The 19,700-nt window shown below is 54.5% G+C and overlaps 1 long non-coding RNA gene across 1 annotated transcript; it reads left to right on the top strand.

Moving 5' to 3' along the window:
- The first annotated feature begins 8,376 nt into the window (after positions 1 to 8,376).
- LOC139010213 (uncharacterized) lies at positions 8,377 to 10,589 on the top strand. The gene is made up of 3 exons (XR_011471484.1): positions 8,377 to 8,569; positions 8,884 to 9,050; positions 10,180 to 10,589. It is a non-coding gene; the product is annotated as an uncharacterized lncRNA (long non-coding RNA).
- Positions 10,590 to 19,700: the final 9,111 nt, after the last annotated feature.

Here is a 19,700-nt window from a genome sequence, read left to right on the forward strand (position 1 = left end):
TGGCCCTAGGTGACGCTTCGGGCGGACAGGCTCTCTACTGGATCTGGCTCAGCAACGGCTCACCGAGTGCTCACTGAACGAAAGAATCAGCGACCATCATTTCGGCTCCTGTTTATGGAGCACCTACTATGTGCAGGCGTTGTTATCAGCATTTCCCGTGCATTGTCCCACTTCTTTTTCTGAAATGATCTTACACAGTTAACACTATTATCATCCCCTTTGTACAGATGAGAAACTGGAGCTCAGAGAAGGGGTCACCTACCCAAGCCCCTGCATCTGGTAAAGACGGGAGATGGGATTTGAATCCAGTTTCTGTTAATTTCAAGATGCGTGCGCGCACGAGTGCGTGTGTGTGTGTGTGTGTGTGCGCGTGTGTGTACCTACCTATGACGATATAGATAAGTAGGAAGAGATCAAGGAAGGCTAAAATGGACGGTTGACGTGGCTGATGACGAGTGGGGTGGGGGGTGATTTTTTCTGTTTTGTGTACCATTTCTTTCCATGTTAGGGTAGGTGGGCTGCAAAGGGAGGATCCAGCGAAGATTCCACGCCTGCCTGGGGTTGAGCCCAGGTAGCCTGAATATCTTAAAGGGAAGCAAACCATGTCGGCCCGTTAACGTCTTTCCTGTTTACCTGCCAGGGCCCAGGGGACATTCCGTTCCAGGGAGATGTCATGTGCAAGACCTGGGCCTGTGACTCGTGCCAGGACCAGAGAGAGTGTGTTGCAATGAGGCGTGCGGCTGAGCGAGCCCAGCCCACCGGGGTGCCAGTGTGCTCACCACTCCACACTGCTCCCCCTTTCTTTGCTGGGAGCCGCACAGATGATGTTTCAGGGTGCTTCTCATCATAGGGGGGCGGCGCCGGGACACATGGATGACGGGAGAATATGCTGTGACCACCGTATCCACGGAAGCCCTAAGATTACAAAGCCGATGTTATCTCTAACCGAGTGGAGTTGCTAGAAGTCAAAGAAGATATTCATCACACTGTTTTAAGCTTGCGTCTCATTACTGTACCACTCCGCCTGTGTGTTATGAGTTAATGTTCTAATAAATCCTGTAATTATCTTGTGAATAGCATAATTATATCGCTTTGTAATTTTTTTTCAGGGTTGACAGCATGAATTTGGTAAATGCACATGTTTAAAATATATTTCAATTTTCCAAATTTTGTTTCAGTATGTCTTCATTTTTAAAAACATATATGCCAAAAAAACTGAAAAATAAGTGAAGTGGCTCAGGTGTCATTTATTCCCTGAGAAATCCAGACCCCTGGTGTCTGAGCTCATGTGAGAGAGACAGACTCAGCTCTTGGCACATTTTGGAGTGTTCATTATGCTTGCAAATGGAACCTATTCTTCAAAACAAAATAAAATAAATAGGGAAAAAGAAGAAAAGAAGATGAAAAGAAGTAAATTCTAGAGTTTTGAAGGGGCAGCATGAAACTTCCATTTCAAAATGGAGACCTATTTCAGTCATTTTTATGTTTCTTCCTTAAACACCGCTAAATGACAAAGGAATAAAAAAAGGTGTAAGTTTGCAAAGACAATGATAAAAAGAGCTTAGATATGTCAATTTTATGAAAAAGGAAAGTGGATGGGTGAATAGTAACCAATTTTGCCAACTAGAGAAAGTTTAACCTAAGCCAAAGAGAGAGAAGCCGGATAATACCAGAGCATCTCGGGAAATGGAGACACCAGGCATCTGGGAGGCAGGTGAGGAGAAGAGCTGAAATAGAAGGAATGGTTGAAGAAGCAGAAGATGGCAAATACCACCACCATCATCATCATCACCGTCACCATCATTGTCATCACCACCACCACTATCACCAGCATCGCCACCACCACCACCGCCACCACCACCACCATCATCACTATCATCACCATCATCACCATCACCATCATCGCCACCATCACCACCACCACCACCACCATCATCATCATCACCATCACCATCATTGTCATCACTACCACCACTATCACCAGCATCACCATCACCACCACCGCTATCACCATCATCATCATCACCATCACCATCATTGTCATCACCACCACCACTATCACCAGCATCACCATCACCACCACCACTATCACCATCATCATCATCACCATCGCCATCATTGTCATCACCACCACCACTATCACCACCATCACCATCACCACCACCACCATCATCATCACTATCATATCATTACTATCATCACCATCACCGTCATCGCCACCATCACCACCACCACCACCACCACCACCATCACCATTAGCACCACCAACATCACCATCACCACCACCACCACCACCACCATCACCACTACCACCGCCACTATCATTACCATCATCACCACTACCACCACCACCGCTATCACCATCACCCTCACCATCATCATCATTACTACCACTATCATCACCACTATCATCACTGTCATCATCATCATCACCACCATCACTACTACCGTCACCGCCACCATCATCACCATCCACTACCATTATCTCCACCACCACCACTGCCTGCCTCATCCAGTGAATCCCTCCATTATCACAGCAAAAGCCTGGATGCTTTTCTTGGGGGGAAGATGAACTGGAGAGACACTATCATGGCTCAGGATAGGAGCAAAACACCTTATTTTACAGGGGTCTTAAGTGAAAGGCTCCATCTTGGACACGGAGATCCACACTGGGTGCTGGGGAACCGCCCAGGCAGGAGCCTGGAGGACTCCCTTCTAAGGAAGCTGAGCAGCCTGAGAGCAAAACCCATTGGCCACTTTTTCACACAAGCCTCACTAATGAGCTTCCAAACAGCTTTTTCAGCTCTTACAGATGAACACCAGCCAAAGCCACTCAAAGCCTAACAAACCACACAGAAAACGGGACCCAACAGTGGCAGGCGTGACATCGGGGGCAGAAGAAACAGCCAAGGAACCAGAAGAACCACAAGAAGACCCTCAGAAAGAGAGGAGTGGCTTTTCACTCCTCAGAGAAGAGTCTATAAAAGTGAGAGTTCAGAGAATAAGAAAGAGCCCTGTGAAAAAAGAGAATAAAATAGAGCGTGGAGGTGGGAGGGGGGAGGCCTTTGCCCCCCAGAGTCTGGGCAGAGTAACACAGCAGACAGCAAGGAGCTTTGGCTGCGGGGCACCTCATTCCCTCCATCTGCAGCAAAGACATTCGAAAACCCGTGGGTTTAGCTACAGGTCGTAGCCAAACGGCACTTGTTGTGCATTGAATCTCCATAGCAATCCTAGGTATGAATTATTCTCCTCATTTATACACTGACTTGCAAAAAGATACAGTATGAGGTCAAAACATACAAAACAGCCGGTTCTGTAGGCCACTGCCATTTCCATGTCAAACTACTAGATGGTCTGAGGTCACCCTGCAACTTTTTCTGGCCAAAAGTATAAAATGTGAGAAGATAAGACGTCATGACCTGGGGTCTCAAATGTGCTGTTTCTTTGGTGTGTGTTTTTCACATGCCATGCTTAAATCTAAAAGGGGAAAAGACGCATATGTTTGTCGTGGTCACTAAAGCCCTCTTTCTAGACCGGCTGTGTGTGTGTGTGTGTGTGTGTGTGTGTGGTTTAGGTGAAGAAATGGCATGACTGCATGTCCCAAGGTCACGAGGGGACAGAGCGTGCGTGCTGGTGGGAGTGTGGGCTGGAAACAGAAAGCCATTCTGGATCTTTCCGTCAGCTGACTGCACAGCGGTGCAGCCCTCGGGAGGAAAGCGCGGCCCTCAGGCTCCCGGCACCGAGGTGGGAGCTCCATCGCTTCTGCCTGCCCTTGTGAACTGCCCGCGGGACGCCTCCCTGCCTGGTGTCTTGGATGAAACCTTTGAGTGGTGAAAACTCAGCTATAATGTCTTTGGTCACTCGTCTTATATAACAACAAACCCTCCCCAGACGATTATAGTCCTGGGAATAGTCTCATTTCCATAATTAAAATTTCCAGCCTGGGTAATGGAAGGAACGCCGTATTTTATTTAAAGTGAAGGTGTGTCTCCTCCCCCCATGGAGCCTGGTTGGGGTTGGGCGGCCACTGCCTGGGCCTCCTCTGGCTCCTCGAGGTGAAGTGGGGGGTGGGCTGGGCGGGGCCAGTCCCTGCACCCTGGTTCCTGGCTTGGTTTCCTCTGGCTCTGAGGTTGAAGCCTGGCCCTTTCTCTCTGGTCGCTCAGTGAGTTCTGGAAACCCTTATGGGGGCGGGGGGGAGGGGGGGCAGCTCCCATCTGCAGTTCCTGTGGGGCAGGGAGGGATTTTCTCTCCGGGCTGTCACCTCTTACCCACTCACCACTGGGGTCATGGCAGCCGGTGGCCTTTCTGTGAAAAGCCTCAGCCAGCTGCTCTGCATGCTCACGCGCCCACGGAAAATGCCCACGCGTTCTCTCCCCAGCGAGCGCCTGGGTGCTGGCCGCTCCCAGCTCAGCGCCCACCTCCCCTCCCCTCCTCAGCCAGCATCTTCTCCCTTGCAGACCTGTAGCTGGTGGACAAACACCAGCCCCAAGTGCTCCCCAAACTCCAGGGACACAGGCCACGCTCTCCCGGGGGTCCTCTGGCTCCAGCCACAGGCTTACAAAGTTCCCCATCTCCTCCTGCCTGAGGAAGGGAGCGGAGAGAGAACATGCCAGAGCGTCCAAGCTTTTCCCAAGACCATCTGACCTCCCACCTCTTCCACCTCAGCTCTGTACCTGGAGGGGAGTGGGCTCAGGACTGAAGAGCTGGATTTTGCCCCCCAGCGTGGTAGGTTCTGCGTAGGGAGAGTGGCCCCTCACTTTGCGTGGTGACACCTGGCGCTTGTTTCCGCAGGTGCGCGCGTGGCAGGTGCGTTAGGGGGAAGAGGTGCTTGTACGTGGGTCTGTGGTGCCTGTCGGGGGGTGTGAGCTGGATGCAGGTGGACAGATCGGCCTGGGTGGTGGCGTGTGGGAATGATCTCTGTCCCAGGGCGTGTGCATGCACACGTGTGAGCATGGAGAAGCGTGCACTCTGGAGCTCATCACAGACGCCAACCCTCAGCCTCCCTGTGGCTCCCCACTGGCTCCAGGATGAAGTTCCCTCTGCAGCCACATGGGTCATGGGAAGCAGACGGTGCCTGTGACCTGAGCTGGGCCTCACCAGCCCGGGAGGGGACACACCCTGTTACAGGCACCCGTGACCCCTTTCTTAGGTCGAGCAAGGTCTTGCCTCCCCCTGCTAACCAGGAGACCTAGAACAATGATTCCATTTGCCTTCCAGCTTAAAGGCCTCTCCTGGTGTTGCCTCTTAGCTGAATGTGTGTGCGTGGCGGGGGGGGGGGGGGGGGGGGGGGGGCGGGGTGGCGCTCGGGTTGAGGGGGAAGGAGTGAGAGAGATTCCTGGGAAGCTGATCGCATTTGTGAATTGAGGTTACTTCCCTCCTCTTGGCACATGAGCCCCACGGGCAGGCATGTGAGTCTTAAACCTGCCATGTGACTGGCTCATTCCCAGGTCTGTGGTGTCACAGGGCTGGCAGAGCGACTGCGCCGAGGGTGAGTGTGTGTGTGTGTGTGTTCAGGCCCTCGCTGCGGGCAATCGGATGTGGGGTGAAGGTCACTGGGATAGGCCTTTCTGGAGAGCCGGGGGCCCATTTCTATGACGACGGACAGAGAAAGCCAGGGGAATCGCCAGTCAGGGGAACGGGGCCAGATGCCATGCCAGGCAGGCTGTCTGCTGCTCAGGAAGGAGAACCCCACTGGAGCGTGGGGGGTGGGGGGGTAGGGGGGGAGGTTTGTGCTCCGCCTGTGAGGAGTTTCTGTTGGTTCTGCAGCGAGTTGGGGGCACACCCAGCCTCCTGCGGATGGGCATTTGCATTTCACCGCCCTTTCCCCAGAGGACCCAGGAGCCGGCTGGCACCCTGGGCAAACAGCGTCTCTGCTGGCGCGTCTCTGCTGGCAAAGCAGGAGGGGCTGATGGGGACATGGATATGAGCAAGTCACTGCAGAAAGAGGGAGAGGACCCCGTGAGCCTCACTCCCCAGGTTGCGGTGGGGGGGGGGGGGGGGGGCGGCCGTGGGATTACCCAGTAAACCTGCTTAGGGCTTGGTCTTGAGGGACTTAAGACACTGATGTTCTCTCTTCTAGGAAAGACGCAGCCCAGCAAACGTCAAGCATTCACAGATTCTCACAGCCCAGACCCTGCAGGTCACTGCCTCTTATAGACGGGCACGCTGAGTACATCCAGCCATCCCTTCATTAGGGACATATTTACTAACGATCTCCCATGTGCTGGTGACTGAGCTCCACAAAGACAACAGTGTGTGAGTCAGGCAGGATCCCTGCCCACATAGAGCTGGCATTTCAGCAGGGTACTGAACAAGATCACCAAGTGAGATATATAGCATGTCAGGTGATGGCCGATGCTCTGGGGAAAAATACAGCAAGGAAAGGGGCTTAGAGGGAAGAGGGGGATGGATGGAGGCCTCACTGCTAAGGTGACCAGTGAGTAGAGTCTGGAAAACTGAGGGAGCACACCATGGGGATATCAGCACAAAGAGGGTTCACGTCCAAGGGAATGCAGTGCAAAGGCCCTGGGGCAGGCGCCTGCGAAGTATGTGGAAGGACTACAGGAAGGCCCGAGAGGCTGGGAAAGAGTGGGCCAGCGGAGTTGCCATTTACTGAGATGGGGGTGTTTATGTTGGACATATTAAACTGGATCTCTTCTCTCTGTTCCCCAAAATGTTGTTAGACATCTATGTGGAGGCGCTGAGCAGGGAGCAGATACATGAGTCTGGATTTCAGGGGAGAGGTGCAGGGTGGAGTCACGAATGCCGTAACGATATGAGGTGCCACAGGCTGGTGGAAGGCCCCCTGGGAATGAGTGCAGACAGAAAGCAGAAGGGAAGAGAAGCAAGCACTGGGTTCTGGCGTATTCGCACTGAGATGTCAGGAAGACGAGGGAGAACCAGCAAAGGAGACCCAGACTTTGGGCGGTGTCCCTGACGTCAGGGGGAGAAAGCGTCTCGGGAAGGAGAGAATGATCAACTGTGACAAGTGCCACTGACAATCAAATGGGGCCAGTGGGTGTAGCAACGGGGAGGCCATCAGGGGACTGGAGAGGGGAGGCACCAGGAATGGAGCAGACCGTGCCAAACACGGGCTCCCTGTGGGGAGCAAGCATCGCTTACTCTTCAAACATCTGCTTCATTCATTCATCCCAACAGATGTTTACTGAGCACCTACGATGATTAAAGCAAAGATAACATTTTTAAGCCTCTACCATGTGCCAGGCGCTGGGTTTCCCGCAAATATCTCTTGCAAAGCTCACTTCCCCCCTGAGAGAGGGGTACAACTGTTTATTTGTTTGTTTGTTTGTTTGTGTGTTGGAGTCCTCAGAAAACTGGAGTCTTTTTTTCTTAATTGTAATGAAAGAAATTTTTTATCACATAAAATTTACCCTGGTAATTATTTTTAAATATAGTTCAGTCTTAAGTATATTAAGATCGTTGTGCAACAGATCTCCAGAAGTTTTTCAAGCTTTTGACACTGAAACTCTGTCCCCATTAAACAACTCCCCAGTTCCTCCTCCCCCAAGCCTGTGGCAACCACCGTTCTACTTTCTGTTTCTGTGGATTTGACCAGTCTCGGAACCGCGTGTGAGTGGGATCAAGCAGTGTGTCTTCTTGTCACTGGCTTCTCTCACCTGGCATGAAGTCCTCCAGCGCCGTCCATGTCATAGAATGGGCCAGAACCACCTTCCTTCCCACCCTCCTGCTGTCCCACTCCGTGTCTATGCCCCCCTTTGTTCGCCCATCCAGTCATCAGGACACACTTGGGCTGCTTCCCCCCTCTTGGCGACTGTGAATAACGCTGCTCTGAACACGGCTGCGCAAATATCTCCTCAAGATCCTGCTTTCACTGATTTTGGAGATAAACAGGAAGTCTGGCTTCTTAACAAGTCCCTGTGAACACAATGACGCCTGGGGGTGGGGAGGGTGTCCCATGTTCATGGACAAGGTCTAGCAGGGAACACTGAACATGTAACTGCAGATATCCTGAGTACACGTTAAGGGACATGGCTGGGAGAGCCTCCTGCGTGACCTGGAAGAGGAACAAAAGCTGGAGAAGACCTAGACCAGTGATGGCGAACCTTTTGAGCTCGGCGTGTCAGCATTTTGAAAAACCCTAACTTAACTCAGGTGCTGTGTCACATATAGAAATTTTTTGATATTTGCAACCATAGTAAAACAAAGACTTATATTTTTGATATTTATTTTATATATTTAAATGCCATTTAACAAAGAAAAATCAACCAAAAAAATGAGTTCGTATGTCACCTCTGACACGCGTGTCATAGGTTCGCCATCACTGACCTAGACCCTGCCCTTGAGAGGCCCACGGAGTAGAAAACAGAAGCCAGCCTTCTTCACCAGTGGGACTGCCACGACATTTATAACTTGCGCGTGGGGCGGGTTCATGGTCTCCGTGACTGGGTAAATCTTTCAGATCTTCAACAGCAAGATGATGATGTGGTGATGATGGTGATGACCCTGCTGCGCGTTCACCCTGCGGGAGACACTGTGCTAAGAGCCGAACACACTGCCCCTTACTGAATCCCTGCCACAACCTTGCAAGGTAGGGACGGCTGTCATCCTGCCGCAGCAGAGGCGGGAACTGAGGCTGAGGGAGGTGAGCCCATTGGTCCACGGAATGCAGCTGGTGGCTGACTTGGGGCTCAGCCTGTGTCCTGCAAGCCATGGCGCCCCTGCCCTTGGCCCCTGTCCTCAGGTAGCTGTGCCCTCCCTCCTCTGGTGAGCTGGGTGAACCAGGTTATGGGAAGGCCCCGTGGGCCCCGCCCCCTGCCCCCACCCCACCCCCCGCCGAGCCTTGGCCACCAACACAGGCGCCAGCGGTTTCAACACTCTGATTTCCTCATCTTCCTTTCCCAGCATGTGACCCGCCGGCCCCCAATGCGAAGCGGAGGCGGGTCAGGGGCTGAGACGCATCAGGGGCCAGACCTCCCCTCTCCTGGGACGACCGTGCCACCTCCCCGCCGTCCCACGGCGTCCCCTGGCCATCTCAGTGCCACGCAGCCACCTGGGTGGTCTTTCACCGTGTAAGTTCGGTCATGTCACTGCCACAGCTACAATCTGGCTGTCACTTCCCACTGCTCTTAGAATGAAAATGACACGCCCCACCCCGGCCGGCCAGGTCCCACTCTCGGCTGCCTCTGCCCACGTCTCCCACGTGGTCTCAGCCCACTCGCTCCCCCGCGGTCTGGGTCCTCTGTGCTCCACTCTGATCAGATGTCCCTCCTCCAGGAAGGCCTGCCCGGCCGCCTTAGGTAGAGCAGCCCCTTCCCCTCCACCTCCCGCCGCACGGAGCCAGCGTGTCCCGGGGCCCACACGGAGCCAGCGTGTCCTGGGGCCCACACGGAGCCAGCGTGTCCCGGGGCCCACACGGAGCCAGCGTGTCCCAGGGCCCACACGGAGCCAGCGTGTCCCGGGGCCCACACGGATGCCAGCGTGTCCCGGGGCCCACACGGAGCCAGCGAGGGCCACGCACGGGCCACAGGAGAGAGGTGGCCCCAGAAGGGGCGGGTGCCACACCATGAGGAGCACATACAGGCGGCGGCAGGATAACCGACCGGGTGTGACTTGTGTTTTGTGCTCCCGCCCTCACTCTTCCTTCCTCCGGGCGAACAGGCAGCCTCGTGCCATCACTAGCCGCGGCCGCAGACTGCCTGCCTCCCTGGCTCTCCCACTTCAAAAGCCCGACTTGAGGTTCTTATGCCCCAGGGAGGGAGAAACAGCCAAGGGCCGCTGAGTGCGACAGAGGGGAGATGCCCTTGCCCCTGGGTAGGGGGTGGAGGCCGCCAGGGTCCGTGGGGGGGGGGGGGGGGGCACATTAACTTAGGGGGCCGGAGCCCGGCCCAGCAGGACAGGATGCCTTCCTGTGGGGGACCAGGCAGGAGGGACGGGAAGAGATCAGGAGTAGCCATGGCTGGAAGGTTGGACTGAGGACCCATTTCAGGTGGTAGTTGGGGACCCCTCCCAGATGGTGGGCTGGGTAAAGGAGAGGGGTCCCCTCACCTCACTAACCACCGAGATCAAACTTCCAGCCGCCTCAGCAAGAGTGTGGGCACGGGGTCAAATTTAATTAGACGTCAAGGAAGCAAAGGAACGAAACCTTGCTGGCCTCGCACAGGCACGTTTACGAAGTGGGGTTCCCATTGCTGTTCACAGGGCATCACCGTGACCCCGAGGTTGTGAGGAACTGAGGTCACATCGCCTCTATGGGACTTTGTTGCTGCATTTGCCAATGGAGAAGCAGGACAGACAACTTGCAGCAGTGGGGACAAATTCTACATCACATCCGTCCCCCACCCCTCCCCCCAATGAATCTCTCCGATGAATCCTTATTGTGGGTGAGAGGCCCCGAATGAAGGCTTAAAACAATGACAGACGTATGCCCGTGGGTCTCAGGGAGGTCCTCCTTAAGACCTGGAACCCAGGTCTGACCTCATCGCTTACTTTCTCTCTTGTGCTAGTTCCAAGAAACACTTTGCTTCAGGGTTGGTAGAACTTACGTGGAATTTCCCACTGGAATTTCAGGATACCGTCTACTGTATTGACATGAACAAAGTAATCGGCCCTCTTCTACAAATACCTTACAATTGCTTTTAATAGATGTACAATGAAAAATATTTTATTTTCCCCCAATTTCTTTTCCTTGGAAAACTGGAGTGTGCCCCGACCAGCAGCACGCCGTGCCCTGACAAATACGGGGCTGCCCTGAGACTCGGTCTCCCCATCTGTACAGTTTTAGGGGATGCCAACCCAGCCTGCCTTGCGGGGTCAGACAAGACAGGAACAAAGCACAGGGAATAAGTGTCCGAGCCATGTTAGTTACTCTTCCTGTAACACTGCAGCTGGGGCCCGGCCCTGTCCATCTGATTCAGGGCCTGGGTATCGTGGTTTAAATTTTCCAAAGTGTCCATCAGATGGCTATGGAGAACGTCCCCGTAGGGTCAGGAAATCTGGTCCAATTGGCCTGGCAACGGGAGAGGGGTCACAGGGCACAAGCAGGGCCACCTCGGCCGCCCATGCGGCTGGCTAGTGGGGAGCGTGATTGCCAAGACGCTGGACGGGCAGGTCTGTGGTGACACCTGAGTCTACAGTCAACACCAGCGGGTTCTAGAAGGCCCAGAGCTGGAAGGGCCACTGAGATGATCTGGCCCAGTCGCTCCAATTCTAATGGTCAGACACCAGACACGGAGGCTCTAAGAAACACGGTGGCCTCCGAGGGTTACACAGTGACCTGGAGACGGAGGCGGCCGCAGAAAGCAGCTTCCCCCTCTCGCCTGTCCCACCCAATGGGGCAGGGAGCCCTCCCGACGCCCCGCCACACCACCTTCCAGGCTCTTCCCAGAGCCCGTGAGTTCAGCAGTGTCCCGCCCTCCACCTGTCACCAGCCTGGAATCCGGGCTGCAGGAAGTGCCGGCCCCTGGCCCTCTGCTGCCCAGCCCGGCCACCTGAACAACCAGATTCCACCCATGCCAGCCGGCCACGCAGGCCTGACTGCCACATGTTTTTCTTCCTCAGCACCTTTGCTCGGCAACTCGGTGAGCAGTTCCCTTTACCTGGCATGCCCTCCGCCTCCGCCCCACTCAGCGGAGCTCCACACCGCCCCCTCCCCAGCTGCAGACATCCGCCTCCTCCAGGAAGTCTTCCTGTCTCACCCTACCTCCTCCTGTCGGTCTTGTCCTCTCTCTGAACCTGCCCCATGCACGGGGCACATATTATGAACTGCCTGCTGATGTTCTGTGTCCTCTCTTGAGGTTAGAAACTTCGTCCTCCACATTTTGCATTGTCAGAGCGCCCAGTGCAGGGGTCCTCAAACTACGGCCCGCGGGCCACATGCAAATACAAATATTGTATTTGTTCCCGTTTTGTTTTTTTACTTCAAAATAAGATATGTGCAGTGTGCATAGGAATTTGTTCATATTTTTTTTAAAAACTATAGTCCGGCCCTCCAACGGTCTGAGGGTCAGTGAACTGGCCCCCTGTTTAAAAAGTTTGAGGACCCCTGGCCCAGTGTGTGCTGGTGCTTTGCGGCGCTGGGTAAACACTGTGGAAGGTGAGGGGGAGTGAATTAGCGAAGGACTGCAGCGATGGTCAGCCGGGGCCCTCTGCCCCTCAGAGTCCTGTGAGTCCTGGCTCCTGGATTCCTGATCTGTACAGTAACAGCAACCTGTCCCGGAGGATCATGGGATGGATCAGGCTGGAAGGACCACTTGACCACTGCCTGTCAGGTCTCACAAAGCCCCTCTGTCACTCCCGTTTCACAGGAGGAAGCGGGGGTCACCTGGGCGAACGTACCTGACTGGGGAGTCAGACTGACCCCACAGCTCATGCTGTCACCATGTACCTTGTACACAGGCCACGTGCTCCTGGGCTTGACCTCCAGGAGCACCCCAGGGCCTGGTAGGCTGTGGTCAGGGCCAGCTCTGTGGAGACCATTGAAACCCAGGGGTGCACGTGCCCACCAGCACGGAGGTACCAGGGGCTCACGGGAGCATAAGGAGAGGCCCAAACTAAAGGAGGCCAGGGACCCTCTCCCTGCACAGCAGTCTCTGGTCCCTTCAACCTTGCGGCTCCCCTGTAAGACAGGTGGCATGAGGATCAGTAAACCCGACCTCCAGGATGATAAACTGAGTCAGGGAGGCAGGTAACGGGCCAAGGCCACTCAGAGACCAGCTGGGGAACCTCCGCTCTCAGCCGCCCTCTAACAGGCAGGGACGTCCGGTGCCAGAGGGCCAGCTCCTGTTCCCAAACACGCCCCTCAGTGTTGGGCTGCCCAGCCTCCGCCAGGCCGTGCCCCTGCCGGAATGCCCTCCGCACTCTGAACTCGCCAAGGCCCGGCTTCAGGGCCCAGCCCAGATCTCACTTCCCCTCCCAGCTTCTCCGCGTCCCCGCCAACCTCAACAAACCTGTCCGTGCACCCCGAAGACCCTCTCCCAGGATCATGCTCTGACTCAATACTTCTTTTTGTTGTTGTTGTTAGTCCTCACCCAACGATATCTTTCCATTGATTTTTAGGGAGAGTAGAAGAGAGAGGGAGAGACAGAGAGAAACATCGATGTGAGAGAAACACATCCATTGGTTGCCTCCTGCACGCGCCCTGACCAGGGTCCAGGCCAGGGAGGAGCCTGCAACCAAAGTACACGCCCTTGACCGGAATAGAACCTGGGACCCTTTGGTCCGCAGGCTGATGCTCTATCCACCGAGCTAACCAGCCAGGGCTCGAGACTTCTTTAAATAAGGATGCGAGTGCCTGGCCTGAGGCCACCCACCGAGACTCACACCCACTTTCGGCCCGAGGCGGCCTTCAGCACATGCCGGCAGGATGAAGTGGGACCGAGTGGACGGGGGACGATCGGGGCTCCGGCCTGCCTTTCTCTGTTGCTGAGATTTATTTCAGGGAGAACCTCCAAGCTCGCTGGCTCAGACCGGTTGGAAGAAGTGTGGTCTCCTAGGCCGCACGGCCGGCACAACTCGGCTTCCTGAGCGGGACCAGTGCCAACACCGAGGTCCCAGTGGGCCCGGCGCCAGCGAGCTGCCCACTGGGCTCCAGAAAGGAGCAAAGTCTGCGGCCCCGCCCGCCTCCCGGGTCCTGCCAGCTCAGGGCTGTCTGCACCGCCCACACCCACCGGCCTCCTGGGCCCCAGTTTGGGGAAGAACAAGAAGGGCTGATGGAAAATCAGGTTCGACCAGATGGCCGAGCTGTTCCTTTAATCAGCACTGTGGGGCCTGGGGCGGAGGTCAGGGGGTGCGGCTGCCAAGCAGGCCAGGGTGGCTCGTGGTTAAGGGCACAGGGCCGGGATCTGGGTTCAAGTGCTGGCCTGTGGGTTCCAGCTACTGTGACCCTGGGCCAGGCTGCGCCCTCCCCGAGGGTGATTCCTCTCCTGTAAATGCACTGACGCTCAAAGGCCACCTGTTAATCTACAGACAGACGCTGACATGGGACAGCTTCTTACCCTTGTACTCATAACAAAAAATGATGACAATGTACTTCTCTCTCTCTCCATAAACACACACACACACACACACACACACACACACACACGTAGGTAGGTAGATAGATGCATTAATATAGACCAGTGATGGCGAACCTTTGAGCTCGGCATGTCAGCATTTTGAAAAACCCTAACTTAACTCTGGTGCCGTGTCACATATAGAAATTTTTTGATATTTGCAACCATAGTAAAACAAAGACTTATATTTTTGATATTTATTTTATGTATTTAAATGCCATTTAACCAAGAAAAATCAACCAAAAAAATGAGTTTGCATGTCACCTCTGACACGCGTGTCATAGGTTCGCCATCACTGATATAGATATCACCCTACTAGTTTCCAGTTGCCCTCCCTGACGAAGGACTGGCCTTTATTCTAAGACTATATCCTTCCTGTATTTTTATTTTTGTGGCTGGAAGGGCTTAAGGGCCTCTGTGCTTCTATTGTTTCTGCCTAGAACCTCAACCCACCTCACCACCCACCACAAGGCTCACCCCTCACCAGCTTCAGCACTTACTCAACTGCCTCGTTCCCGGACGCTTCCCGAGGGCCCTGTCCCCGCCCTGCTGGGTTTTCCTCCATAGCCCACCACCGTGGGCCGTTACTTCCCTACCACCCTGGGCCGTGACTTTTTCCGGGTTTGGGTCCACTGCCTGACTCCCCCAGAGGGCACGACTTTTTGTCTCTCTTGCTCCCAGCTGCATCCCAGAACCTAGAATAATGCCCGGCCCCTAGTTGACCCTCAGCAAACATTCCTCGGACCAGGAAACAATGGAGTGGCATTTCTTCTTTAATGCCTTTCTTGGCGGAATAAAGTGTGAGCAGCTCACTCACTCTTCAGTTCCCCAAACTGGGCATTGGAAATGGTTTCCTTAAATCACTAAGTAAATATATGTAAATTTTGGTAAAACTCACTAAATGGGAATAGGATTCCCCCAACTCCTCCCCGCCCTCCCCTCCCCCCACTCCTCTGGCCTTATCTGTCCACACCAGCGCCCTGCAGACTCACAGGGGCTCTCTGTCCTCTCCGTTTGCCTAATTCACTTACTTGCTTTAAAGATCCTGATTGCAGGCAGGCTGGGGAGGTGGGGGGTGGGGGGTAGGGGAGCTGCCAGGGGGGCTGCCAGGCTGCAGACAGGCGCAAGGAAGGGCAGCCTGGGAGGCCAACAGCCCGCCCTGGCAAAGCTGGTCACGGTCACCGCTTTTATGATTCCAGGTCACAAATGAAATAAACGAAAGCACGTTGGTTTGCGCGTTTCTCGGCTCTGGGCCTGCTGTCAGGGACCTTGACACTCAATGCTGAGGATGGTCGCGCTCTGGAGGCGGTGGCAGCGGCAGGAAGGCCTGGCAAAGCTGCTGGCTGCTGAGACCCACCGGCCTGAGGAAGGGCAGGGCCAGCTTAGGAGCCAGAGGAAGCTCGGAGGCTGACTAGACTGACCTGGGCATTCGCAGCTGGGGAGACTGAGGTCAGAGGTTCTGGGACTGAGTCAAGATCTCACTTGGAAAAAGGAAAACCAAGAACCTAAATCCTCCCCCCTTCCCACCCCCCTCCCGACCAGGACAAGAGGGGCCCCGACCCTGGGCCCTGTCCTTCAGAGGATCCCTCTGTCTCCCCTCCCCACCAGTGAGGGAGGAGTCTGGGAGACAAGGGGGTGTGCCCAGTTGGAGCCCATGCACCTGTCCTCCAGGTGACATTCAGGTTCTCGGAGGCTGGGATTCCCTGTTAAACACCCACTTCCCGGGCCTGAGGCTCCTCACCCAGCCCATCTCCCCGGGGTGGCCACCTGGCCCGGGGTGCTGTGCGTTGGGGGAGTGGCTGATGTGTGGGCTGGGAGGAGGTATGTGCCCGAGGCCCCTTCCAGAGGAAAACACGGAGAATGGGGACACAGCTGCATGTCAGGTGTCAGACTCTGCATTGGGCCTGATCCCAGGTCATGAGGAAGCTCTGTTGGTCTGGTTAGGAGACAAAACATATTTTATTTAAGAGTTCATTACTTGATTTATAAGTTTTGAAATATTTAGACTATGTTTACGACCCTGCCTAGGGTGAGCCTGCTGTCCAGACACCCCCTGCTGCATGGGGCACCCCCGGCCTGGACTCACAGGCAGCGGAGGGAGCGAGCCGGGGTCCTAACGCAGGGGCTCTGGCAAGGACACACCCAGAACAGATGACCGAAGGGTTGTCACCTTTCCTCCCAAATTTTGAAATAACAGAAGAAGGGGACAGGGAAGGCTGGGAGCAACAGTCCTGGGAGAGATGGGGAGACGTGGATTAGGGTGGTGACAGGGACGGAGAAGAGGCAGCTTGGAGAACTATCTGGGGGCAGGGTGCTGAAATAGTGACAGCTCATGTAGAACTGAGTGAAGGGACACACTCAGGCCAGGGGACCCGAAAACAAAACAGCTGCAAGAACTGACAAGCCACTTCCGAGTCACCAAATACATCAGCCTCCCCCCCCGCCCCCCAACTTTGAAGAGCTGCTTCTAAGAGGCAGATCCCGAGATGGCTCGGGGGTTGGGGGGGTCTGGACACTGAGTTCCTGGAGTCGGCCTGCCTTTCCTTTCCTGGTGGAGACAGCCCACCGCAGATCCAAACACTCACTGGGGACTGGGGATTCGTCAGTGTCTTGTTAGCCGATGACAAGTCCATTCAAAGCCAAACACATGGCAGCAGATCTTGGGGAGTTTGGGGGAACCAGACCAAGCAGCCTGCCCTTGGGCCCTTGGGCCCTGGGCCCTGGACACCTGAGTTGCCAGTGATGAGGGGAAATTCTCTTGAGAAGTGACAGAAGTGGCTCTCAAAAACTGGGGGATCTGCCCTAACCGGTTTGGCTCAGTGGATAGAGCGTTGGCCTGTGGACTGAAGGGTCCCAGGTTCGATTCCCGTCAAGGGCGTGTACCTTGGTTGCGGGCACATCCCCAGTAGGGAGTGTGCAGGAGGCAGCTGATCGATGTTTCTCTCTCATGGATGTTTCTAACTCTCTATCTCTCTCCCTTCCTCTCTGTAAAAAGTCAATAAAACATATTTTTAAAACAAAACAAAACTGGGGGCTCTGGCTGTCATCTCCTCAGCAAGGAAGGGAGGTGATGAGCTTCGGAAAAGCTCCCTTCAAACCCATCATCAACGCATGTACTTCTCCTGAATGTGCTCGCTCACGTGGTTCAGGAAATCAGACACCCACCCTTCGGGGCCAGGCCCTGCTCTCAGGGCTGGGAACAACACAGACAGAAATCCCTTTCCTCTTCGACTTCTGGGTGGAGGAGACGCCCCAAATCTCAAAACACACAAGCCGCCCAGACACGGCAGGCTGGCGGCTCGCTTTGGCTTCTCTGTGCTGAGCAGCGCTCTGCCAGCACGCTGGAGCTCAACGCCCCCTTTAGCGTCTTCAACCAGGCAGGCAAGGGAGCCTTAGTCCGGACACAGCCGGTCAGTCAGCAACGGGAAAGCTCTGGGTACCGATCACCCCGCCGTTTCTCATTCCGGCATTGGGGACGTTAAAGATGGGAGCCTGGAGACCCCAGAGGTGAGACGTCCCAAGATCAGTCAACTGACAAATAAGACGCAGCTCCCCCAGTCCACGCGCTGCGGTGGCTCGCCGTCTCCATCACCTGACCGCGGGGCTGCCTGTCCTACGCCGCAGCCCACGCTGGGGGCCCGAGGGCTGACCCGCGCGGCTCACGGTGAAGATGTTGAGTGCACAGGGCCTGATAGGTGACAACGCACTTTCCCAACTGTTATCTCACCCCATGCTCCGCGGAGAGTCGCTAGATTTAGCAACTGGAGTTACAGGGCAGGCACCCAGTCCAATTGGAATGCAATATTCGGAACAAACTTATACCAAAATCCTTGTTTATCTAAAACGTAAATTTAACTGAGTGTCACAGTCCATCTGGGCTACTATAACAAAATACCACGGGTGAGGTGGCTGAGAAACATACATTTATCTCTCACAGTTCTGGAGGCTGGGAGTCTAAGATCGAGGCCCCACCGAGTCGCTGTGTCCTCACCCGGTAGGAGGGGTAAGGGACCCCCTTTTATAAGGGCACTCACTGGTCCCATTCATGAGGGCTCCATCCTCACGACCCAAGCACCTCCTAAGGCCCCTCCTCCCAACACCACCCATTGGGGTTAGGGTTTAACAGGCATGCGGGACACAAACACTGTGCATAGCACTGGCCATCCTGCCTTTTATCTGACCACCCCCAGTCTACAGCCCCCAGAGGCAGGCAGTATCCGTGAGCCCATTTGATCACTGAGGCCCAGACAGTCAACTGCCTGAGGTCAACAGACCAGGGAGGTGACAGGCTGACAGAACTGGCCCCCAAGTCACCCCTAGGTGGCATCTTCAATAATCAAGGAGGTGCTGGGGTGGAGTGTGAGGCTCTCCGGCTGGGAGGGAGGGACCTGAGGCTGTGGAGGGACCATGCTGTGCTGTCTTCATGGTTTATTTGCACCACGTTTTCGGTTTTAGTTCACAGCACCAGGGACTCACCCCGGCCAGCAGGGCTGGAGCGCAGGAAGCCATCTGGAGCTGTGCTGAGTCATAGGCCTGAGAAAAACAAGGACGTCCTGAGGACAGCGGTGGGGGCGGGGCGGGGGCCGCAGCCCCCCTGGAGACCTTGGTGGGCACCGGAAATAGAAACTGCTCCCTTTGAAGCATTGGTTAGAAGGTCCAAGATCACCATGGGTGGCAAGGCAGTTCCTATTAAGCGCTGCCTGAATGCAGAGCTCTGTTCTGAGAAAGTCAGAGGCAGGTGGGGAAGTGGAAGTTGCTGTTTTCGTAGGATTTTTAATTGTATTATTTTTTTAATCCTGGCTCATCCTCTTACTACCCGTCACCCTTTGGGCAGTTTACTTAAACTTTCTAACCCTGTTCCTTCTTTAGTAATATGAATCCTTATTTCACTGAGATAGTGTAAGGGTTGAAATGAAATCACTTTTTTAAAAATCCTCACCCAAGAATATGTTTTTATTGCTTTTTTTTTTTTGAGAGAGAGAGAGAGAGGAGAGAGGAAGCGGGGGGAGAGAGAGAAACATTGATGTGAGAAACATCAATCAGTTGCCTCCTGTACACACCACGGCCAAGGATCAAACCCTTGACCTAGGCATGTACCCTGACCCAGAATGGAATCCACAACCTTTTGCTGTACGGGACAACGTTACAACCAACTGAAGCAGGTGGCCAGGGCTGAAATCACATTTTTAAAAAGTATCCTGCATAGTAGGAGCACACAGTAGGTGCTCAACACATGATAGGTCTTATTATAAAAACGACAGAAAAAGAACTTTGCACCAGGTTGGTATGGGGATGAATGAGATACCATGGCTTCACTCTGAAGAGCACATGAGACCCAGGTATTCGTGAGGCTTCAACTAGTGACCGAGATTCCTGTCACCTTCCTGCCCGGGGTCCTGAGATGACGGTTCTGGTCCCCCTGGTGCCGGTCAGTGAGGCTAAACACACACAATGATTGCTCACATGATGGCTGTTTATTACATTCCACAGATATTTCCTTTCAACACTGTGCATGCTGCTGGCTCAGCCCCTGCAGAGGTCCAGAAAAATGAAGATAAATACTCCTGTTTTTCTGTTGTCTTGAGCAATTGTCCTGTGTCAGGTGCTAAGCTAAGCACTTTACACGCATCGACTTCTCAGAGCAAGTCTTTTAGGTCCGTACTCCTATTG

This window comes from Myotis yumanensis, unplaced genomic scaffold (genome assembly GCF_028538775.1).
Source record: "Myotis yumanensis isolate MYYU_CA2020_CCGP unplaced genomic scaffold, mMyoYum1.0.hap1 SCAF_5, whole genome shotgun sequence".
In the NCBI taxonomy this organism is placed as follows: Eukaryota; Metazoa; Chordata; class Mammalia; order Chiroptera; family Vespertilionidae; genus Myotis; species Myotis yumanensis.